The sequence below is a fragment of the Erinaceus europaeus genome, chromosome 20 (assembly GCF_950295315.1).
Source record: "Erinaceus europaeus chromosome 20, mEriEur2.1, whole genome shotgun sequence".
Taxonomy (NCBI): Eukaryota; Metazoa; Chordata; class Mammalia; order Eulipotyphla; family Erinaceidae; genus Erinaceus; species Erinaceus europaeus.
In genome coordinates, this window is record NC_080181.1 from 1303554 (window position 1) to 1312901 (window position 9348).

General features: G+C 41.5%; 1 non-coding gene across 1 annotated transcript; it reads left to right on the forward strand.

The window, feature by feature from the left end:
• The first annotated feature begins 366 nt into the window (after positions 1-366).
• Positions 367-473, forward strand: LOC132535209 (U6 spliceosomal RNA). The gene has a single exon (XR_009546978.1). It is a non-coding gene; the product is annotated as a U6 spliceosomal RNA (small nuclear RNA).
• The last annotated feature ends 8875 nt before the right edge of the window (positions 474-9348 follow it).

A 9348-nucleotide genomic window follows, 5' to 3' on the forward strand; every position in this document is an offset into this window, starting at 1 on the left:
TAATATGTGTTGGGAGGCAGGGCGGTAGCGCAGCAGATTAAGCACACGGCGCAAAGTGATGGACTGGCACAAGGAACACAGTTGGAGCCCCCGGCTCCCCACCTGCAGGGGAGTTGCTTCACAAGCATGGAAGCAGATCTGCAGGTGTCTGTCTTTCCTCCTCTCTCTTCCCCTCCTCTCTTGACTTCTCTCTGTCCTATCCAACAACAACAAACAACATTAACAATAATAATAACAAGGGCAACAAAAATGAGGGAAAATGGCCTCCAGGAGCAGTGGATTTGTAGTGCAGGCACCAAGCCCCAGCAATAACCCTGGAGGCAAATGTATATGTATATGTATATGTATTGAAAAATGGAATTTTGAGTGCTCACGTCAGCAGCACATATACTAAAATTGGAACGTTACAGAGAAAATTAGCATGGCTTCTGTGCAAGGATGACATGCAAATTCATGAAGCATTCCATATTTTTCTTACAATCTTGTTGATTATTATTAAACCACTAGTAAAAAAGTACTTTCAGGGAAAAAAATAGAATCTGAGCCCCAGCCTCCCATTTTCCATGCATGTTGGTCTGATACAGAGGACCCATGTAGACTGAGTCACCATTGCTCCACATGAAAATGAGTGTGACAGTCCACTTACAAGTCTGTAGCCAACATTAAACTAAACATGCAAACCAGTAGCTCAGAAACAGATCAAAAGTCTAAACGCAATAGCTAGAGCTCTAAAACCCTTAAGACTACATAAAAATTAAAAGCTTTTGTTTTCCCAAAAAGATACCATCAGGAAAGAAAAAGACAACCTATAGAATGGTAAAGTCATAGATTCGATAAAAGGATTATATTTAAGATATTAAACAACTCTCAAAGCTCAGGATACAAAGGTATATATCCACAGTAAAATGATACGTGAGTATTCACAGCATTGTTTCTAATTGCCAGGAAAAGTAGAAGCAAGCCAGTTGATGAATGGGTTTAAAAAAACATATATCCCCTCAGTGAAATATTAGTCAGCTGCAAAAAGGCATGGGATGCTGATACAGGCTGTAACAGCAGTGAATCTTGAGGGCATTATCCATCCTACACGGATAGCCAGACCTGAATGGCCACGTATTGTAAGATATTATTTCCATGAAAAGTCAGAATATGTAGATTAGTGCTTGCCGGGGGCTTGTCTGAGGGGAGAGTGGAAGGTTAAGTATGGAAACTTCTGAGAACATTGGTTCTTTCATATGGGGACAAAACCGATAAGACTGTAGTCACATTTGCAAAACCATGTGAATATACTAAAAACCAGTCACTTGAATGCTTTAAATAGATGAACTTTATGGCATGTGAACTATTTCTCAATAAAGCTATTTAAAAGGAATGGAAATGAATAGCAGTTTAAAAGGTCTTGGAAGACTTTACAGCACTTAACAAGCATATAGCAGAATTTAATTTGTTTCCCCTGGGCTACTTACTATAAGCCATGTTTGCTTCGTTGATCTACTGTACTTATTTTCTTTTTCATTATGTTCTGTCTTCATCATTATGTGTTCTTTCTCCTTCCTCAACATTTAATTTGTAGCTTTTCCAACCTTTTAGATGACTCCTGAACTCATTAATTTTTTACCTTTTCTTTTCAGACATATGCATTAAGATCATTTTTCTGTAGCCCTGCTTTAATATATACTATTGTTATTAAGTAGTTCAAAACATTTCTACTTTAGGGACTAGCAGTTGGTTCACCTAGTAGAGTATGTGACCACCACATTGAGTACGAGGGCTCAGGGGGCCTACCAGAGCAGTAGGTGATGCTGTCAGTGCATCGGTTCTCCTCTCTCCCTCTCTGTCTCTATCTCTTAACCTCTGTCTAGTGGAAAGGAAATAGAAAACGATCACCTGGAGCAGTGGAATCATGCAGGCACAGAATCCCAGCAGTAGTCCTGGTGGTGGCAAAAATGGGTATGTATGAGAGATTGATTGACGGGGGGTTTTGTTTGTTTGTTTTGGTTTTTTGCCATTAGTTGCTGGAGCTTGGTGCCGATACTATGAATCTTCTAGTCCTGGCAGCCATTTTTTTCTTTTTTTTTCCATTTTATTGGATAGGACAGAGAGAAATTGCAAGAGGAGGGGGAGATAGGGAGAGAGAAAGAGAGACACCTGCAGGCTTGTTTCACCACTTTTGAAGCATCCCTGCTGCAGGAGGGTAGTGGAGGCTCGAACCCAGATCCTTGCACAAGACCTTGTACATAGTACGATGTGCGCGTAACCAGGTGTGCCACCACCTGGCCCCCCTGATTGATTTCTAATATGCCATTTAACATTTACATAAATATTTAGAGACATATCCACTTTAAAGCATTAAATTTTCCTAGTTAAATGTTGTTACTGATTGTAGCTTAATTGCATTATGGTTAGAAATTATACTGGATGATTTTGACCCTTTTATTAAAAAAAAAAAAAACCTTGGTTTTGCTCATTTATTTATGTAATGAGAGATGAGAGAACAGAGCATTGTTCCACCACATGCAGTGCTGAAGACTGAACCCAAGGCCTGCACTCTGAACCATGAGCAACAGTGCCTTGTGGCCTTAAGGACTGTCTGCATTTGCTGTGTGCAATGTTGTAGACAGGCCATCAAGTTGAATCCATCATGGCGTTACTAAGAGAGGTATGTTAAAGAGTCTGCTGGGGACACCCCTGTTTTGTTTGCTGTACACATTATAAGGCTATGTTGTTTAACGTCCACTTAGTATTGCTGTATTTCCTGGTGAACTTTATGAAGTATTTTTCTTCTTTTTTAATTTTTTTTTGTTTTTGTTTTTGCCTCCAGGGTTACTACTGGAGCTCGGTGCCTGCACCAGGAATTCACTGCTCCTGAGGGTATTTTTTTCCCTTTTGTTGCCTTTGTTGTTTTATCGTTGTTGTGGTGATTTTATTGTTATTGATGTCATTGTTGTTGGGATAGGACAGAGAGAAATGGAGAGAGGAGGGGGAGACAGAGAAGGGGAAAAAAAGACAGACACCTGCAGACCTGCTTCACTGCTTGTGAAGCGACTCCCCTGCAGGTGGGGAGCTGGGGGCTTGAACCGGGATCCTTATGCTGGACCTTGCGCTTCGCGCCACATGCGCTTAACCCGTTGCACTACCGCCCAACTCCCTATTTTTCTCTTTCTATTTTATTTGATAGGACAGTGAGAAATTGAGAGGGGGAAGGGAGATAGAGAAAGAGATATACCTGCAGACTTGCTTCCCCACTCAGGAAATACCTCCCACCCCTGCAAGTGAAGAGCAGGGGCTCAAATTCAAGTCCTTGCAGTATCATTTTTAAATATATTTTATTTATTTTAATGAGAGAGAGATAGGTAAACAGGTAGGTAGATAGATAGATAGACAGACAGACAGACAGACAGACAGCAGACAGATCAGAAGACAGCTCAACTCTGGCTTATGATGTGGCTGGGGCTTGAACCTGGGAGCTCAGAGCCTCAGGCAGGAAAGTCTTTTGCAGAACCATTACATTATCTCCCCTGCCCTGCTGTGTTGTCTTCCCCTCACTATCTTTCTGTCTATATAGAAAAAAAATAAGCTTGGAATGGTGAAACCCCAGTGATGATTAATAAATAAATAAATAAATAACCTGCCAGCAACAGTAGAATTGCGCAGGCATGGGGCCTCAGCAAAATCCTGCCAGAAAAGAGAGAGAGAGAGAAAAGAAGAAGAAGGAGGAGGAGGAGGAGGAGAAGGAGTAGAAGAAGAGGAAGAGAAGAAGAAGAGGAAGAAGAAGAAGAAGAAGAAGAAAGAAAGGAAGTAGTTATGTCTCTTTTTATAGGTTCCAGCTCTTAACTGACAGTTTCAAACTAGTCTTGATGAATGTTGTAAATTAACTTAAAAAGAGGTTTGGGGGTTGGGGCTGCTTGTGGCGCATATAGAAGGAATCACAGCTGGAGCTGGGAACTGGTTTAATCAATACACGGTTTATTAGGGTGAAACAGGTAAAAGGCAAAATAAGCACTTATCATCAAGGGTTAAGTGTACACTAGGTCTATAAAGTCTGAATATGCTTATCAAAGTTTAGTCCCATAAGATAAACAATTATCAGCTCTGGTAAAGGTTGCTCATGGCTGTAGAGGGATCTAAAAGTTTACCGGCTAGCAGAGTCACACGTGTTCAGTTCCCAGGAGAGGTAGACATGGCGGATGGATGCCTGGGGCACCTCCGCTGAGAGGCACCTGACCAGGAGAAGAAGCCGCAGCCAATGAGCCCCAGAGTTCCAGCTGGCCATCCTTTTAAGTCTCTTCAGCCTACCCACAATGCTTTGCACACCAGCAGTCTGGATCCACCTACAGTCCTCCATGCGCCTGCGTAGATCACTGCACACTCTTGTCAGCCTTCTGTCGCCAAAGCTGATGTCAGCTGGTGTCAGGGCATAGAGCGTCACCACAGATGAACACATGAACATAATAAGCAGTTTACTTTTTTATGTTTGCATCAAATGATTCTAACATCTGTAGTCGCTGTCTCTCTGTTCTATTAAATTACTTCTGCTGATGGATTTATTGGTTTATATCTATTTATATCTGCTTATCATTGATTATGTGCCAGACAGAATAGGTAAAAAGGTTCTTTTGAGTAATATCTTTTAAATATTTTTTAATTTATATGAGGTGTATCAGCACTGTCTGCTCAGCTGTTCCCCTGGCAGCCTGAGCAAAGCTTTGAAGCCTGGGATTACTTGCTCTCTCTCCACAAGATTTTGGTTTGCTTCTGCCAGGTGCTGAGTGACAATTGTGAGGATGGTTCCATATACTAAGTTATCTTTGCCAACCTGTTGATTGCAAATTCATGTTTAACCATGTTTAACCCCTGCAAGCTTTGGTTTATTTTCTCCACCTTCATACCAGTAGAATTTATCTAACTGTATTTAGAAATAAAGATAAACCTCTCTCCCCATACTTTAGACAAAAAGAAAGAAAAACTTTCTATAGGTTCCAGCTATAAAAAGTCTTCTAGGCACTGCCTGCATCAGCTCTGTTCTGTTCTCACCACAGCCTTGAGACAGGAGCTAGCCCTGCTGTATTTGAGTCATGGGCCTTGGGTGCTGCTGGAGCCCAGCCACACCATTGCCCTTCCTGTCACAGTCAGAGTGAAATGCCCCGTCTTTCCTGTGAGTCTGTGAAGCTGTGTCAAGAATGACCTCCTGTTCTAGCTCCAGGTCTCAGGGCTGCCAGGTCTCATTTCGTAAAGAATGTCACTGCTTGCCATTTTCTCATTCTGTCTGTCAACTTAGCTGCTACTGACCAGCAGACAGAGCTGCAAACCTTCTCTGCAGTGAATCTCCAACATCAGGTATGTTCAGGGTGGTATGGCCATAGACATGAATCTCTAAACATAATGGTACAAAGAGACTTTTAAAAAACAGTAAGGCCATACAGTTTCATACTATGCCCTCAGAATGGTACCATGTCACCCAGTTTGGTGCACTGAAAGCCTCACACTAACCATTGCTCAGTGCATAGTCACTGGAGGCTTTTCGGAAGAGAATGTTGTCATGTGACTTAAGCTCTAAGATGATCGACATGAGTGGATCTCAACACATGATGCTGAAAGTGAAGCCTGTCAAAGGCTGAATAAGCCCAAAATAAACAGTGCTACTCAACCTGTTATTTAGAGATACCATTCTGTTTTTTAAGCACACAAGAGCAAAGAAATGACTGACACAGAACTGAGTGACAGAAATGACTGACACTCAGGATCTGAGTGAGCTGCCTCTGATGGGAGTCAGGGGCATACAGTTTGGGCAGGAACACAGAGACATCCGGAGTGCTGGCACATTCTGTTTCCCATGTTTTCCTGGAAACTTTCTGTTCTTGACTTTGTAAATGCAATAGCTCCTCTTTTTAATTTTTTTACTGTAGTGCCACTGGTTTGTAGATGGCTTGACTCACCAATGTGGAGCACATGTTTTTACTGAAGAGGAAAAGAATTGATTTCAATTTCACATCTTTGAAAATAACCTCTCTCTTTAATACATAGTATGCCCTTTATGGATCAGCAAAGCATAAATTCCTGTCATTCTGTTCCTAGGTATGTACCTCTGAGAAATGAAAACATATATCTTCAGAAAACTTGCACATGAATGCTTAGACCTATGTCATTTAAAATAGCCCCAAAGTAGAAACAAGCAAAATGTCCATCAACTGATAAATGGATGAACAAAATCAAACTATACAATGGAACAACATTTGGTCATAAGATGAGGAAAGTTCTGGTATATACTATTAAACATTATTCTTGTGGTTGTATCCTAGTTGGGAGATGATGGTGTGAGATCCTGGTCATAGCTCCCTTTCTGTAGTTACCCTGTAAGGTACAGGGTGCAGGGTGCAGGCCTGAGTGGGGTGCAGCTTAGCCTCCATAGTGACCACTGACAGATCCTGGTACAAGGGCAGCGTGGTTTGTTTGCTTGTTTTGCCATCGGGGTCATCAATGGGACTCAGTGCTGGCACTTATGAATCCAATGCTCCCAGCAGCCATTTTTTTCTATTTGTCTATTTTATTTGATAGGACAGAGAGAAATTAAGAGGGTTGGGGAAGATAGAGAGGGAGAGAGGTGGAGAGACACCTGCAGACCTGCCATATCGCTTGTTAAGCTTTCCCCCCTGCAGGTGGGGAGCAGGGCCTCAAACCTCCATCCTTGTGCTTGGTAACATGTGCACTAAGCCAGATGTGCCACTTCCTTTAAATAATGTTCACCTGAGCATTTATGTGTAAGTTTTCAAAGATGTGTTTTTTAATTTTTCAGTAATATAGTTAGGAGCAGAATTACTGGATCCTAGGATAACTCCATGTTTAATGTTGTGCTGAACTGCCAAACTGTTTTCCAAAGGAGCCGTATCATTACACTTTTCAACCCAGAATGTATGAAAAGTCTAACTTCTCCACATCCTTTTAGCTGTCATATTATCTTTAATAGCAATTCTGTTTGGAAGTACTTCGTTGTCTTTGAGTTTAATAATGTTGAGCATATTCTCATGTGCTTACTATTTACATATCTTCATTAGAGAAATTTCTAAATACTTTGCTCATTTTCCAATTGGGTTGTCTTTACTGTTACATAGTGTCTTCAAGGTTCACTCATGTTGTAGCACACACCAAGTTTCCTTTCTTGTAAAGTAGGAATAATATTCCACATATGTACATATTAATTTTTAATCCGTCAGTGGAAATCTAGGGTTTTTTTTTCACCTTTGAGTTCTTCTGTTTAGCACTATAATTTCTATTCGTGATTGTTCAACAAGATTGTGTAGAACTATAATTGATGCTTGAAATTTTATCTTAAATCCTGCCACTCATTTACTAGTATCAGTAGTATTTTTGTGGAATCCTTAGGATTTTCTGTTTGCAGATATGACATTAAGATAGTCATTTCTGGGGGTTGGGCGGTAGCGCAGCAGATTAAGTGCATGTGGTGCAGAGCACAAGGACTGGCATAAGGATCCCAGTTCGAGCCCCCGGCTCCCCACCTTCAGGGGAGTCGCTTCACAGGCAGTGAGTGAAGCAGGTCTGCAGGTGTCTATCTTTCTCTCCCCCTCTCTGTCTTACCCTCCTCTCTCCATTTCTCTCTATCCTATCCAACAACGAATGACATCAACAATAATAACCACAACAAGGCTACAACAACAAGGGCAACAGAAGGGGGGAAAATGGCCTCCAGGAGCAGTAGATTCATGGTGCAGGCACTGAGCCCAGCAATAACCCTGGAGGCCAAAAAAAAAAAAAAAAAAGATACTCATTTCTTTGTCTCTCCTTTGGCTCTGAAAGCCTTTTGCTTAATCTTCCTATGGACATACTCTGAGTTGAGTCTCCAGTGCAGTGGTATGCAGCCCTGTAGGAATGGACACCTTGTCTTATTCTGCCTTCACCCATTAAGAGTGATGTTAGCTATGGATTTAGTTTTGCACATGCCATTTGTTGTACTAAGAAGGCTCCCATCCATTCCTGGTTTGCTGAGTGTTTTTAAGATGAGTGAGTCTTTGTCAAATGCCTTTTCTCATCTGTTGAAATAGCCATGTGATTTTTGGGTTTTATTCTATTGATATGCTGTGTTATGTTGATTAGTTTTTGGATATTAAACTGATCTTGCATTCCTGGAATAAATCCACCTTGGCATAAAGTATATTAGTCCCTTTTATATGAAGTGAGACCCTGTTTTCTACTATTTTGTTAAGTTTTGTAACTGTTCATAAAGGGTGACATCTGTGCTTTTTTGGTAATTTCTTTGTCTGACTTTGACATGAGGTATTTGGTGTCTGACACATTATCAGGAGTGAAGATATGGTCCTTACAGTTTCCCTTTTTGGAAGATTTTGGATAGATATTAGTGTTGATTCTTCTTCAAAACTACCATAGCTTTGAGTTGGGAGGAAGAGTAAACAAGCAAAGCTTTATGAAAAGTCGACTGTGCTGAGGTTCCCTTGCTCAGCTCTGCTTCTCTCCTGCTGAGCTTGTGCACATGTGGGTAAGGGTTGTCTGTGCCCAGGACTCTGATGCTGGTGATTTTTCTCCACAGCAACCACACCATGTACTTTGCTCTGGCTCAGTCTCATCTACTTAGAGTACTTCAGTTTTGTTTTGTTTTTTTCTTTTTCTGATGGCTCTTCTACCATTGCCCTTGCCAAAATGCATTTATTGGGGGCCAGGTGGTGGTACACTTGGTTGAGCACACACATTACTATGTGCAAGGACCCAGTTAAAGCCCCTGCTCCTCACCTGCAAGGGGGGAAGCTTCTTGAGTGGAGAACCAGGTCTGTGGATCTCTCTCTTTCTCCCTCCCTGTCTCTCCTTTCCTTCTCAAATTATCTCTATTCTATCTAGTAAAAATAAAAAAGGAAAAAAATGACCACTGGGAGCATGGATTTGTCGTGCTGGCACTGAGCCCCAGAAATAACCCTGGTGGTAATAATAATAATATGCATTTATTTCTTTTTATTTTATTTTATTTATTTATTCCCTTTTTATTGTTGTAGTTATTATTGTTGTTGTCGTTGTTGGATAGGACAGAGAGAAATGGATAGAGGAGGGGAAGACAGAGAGGAGGAGAGAAAGATAGACACCTGCAGACCTGCTTCACCACCTGTGAAGCAACTCCCCTGCAGGTGGGGAGCCGGGGTTCGAACCGGGATCCTTATGCTGGTCCTTGTGCTTTGCACCACCTGCGCTTAACCCGCTGCGCTACAGCCCGACTCCCATGCATTTATTTCTATTTCATCTCTTTTATCTCTTCTCTTCTTCCTCTCTCTTTCTTTATCTCTCTCTCCAGAGTTATTGCTGTGACTAAGTGCCTGCACAATGAAACCA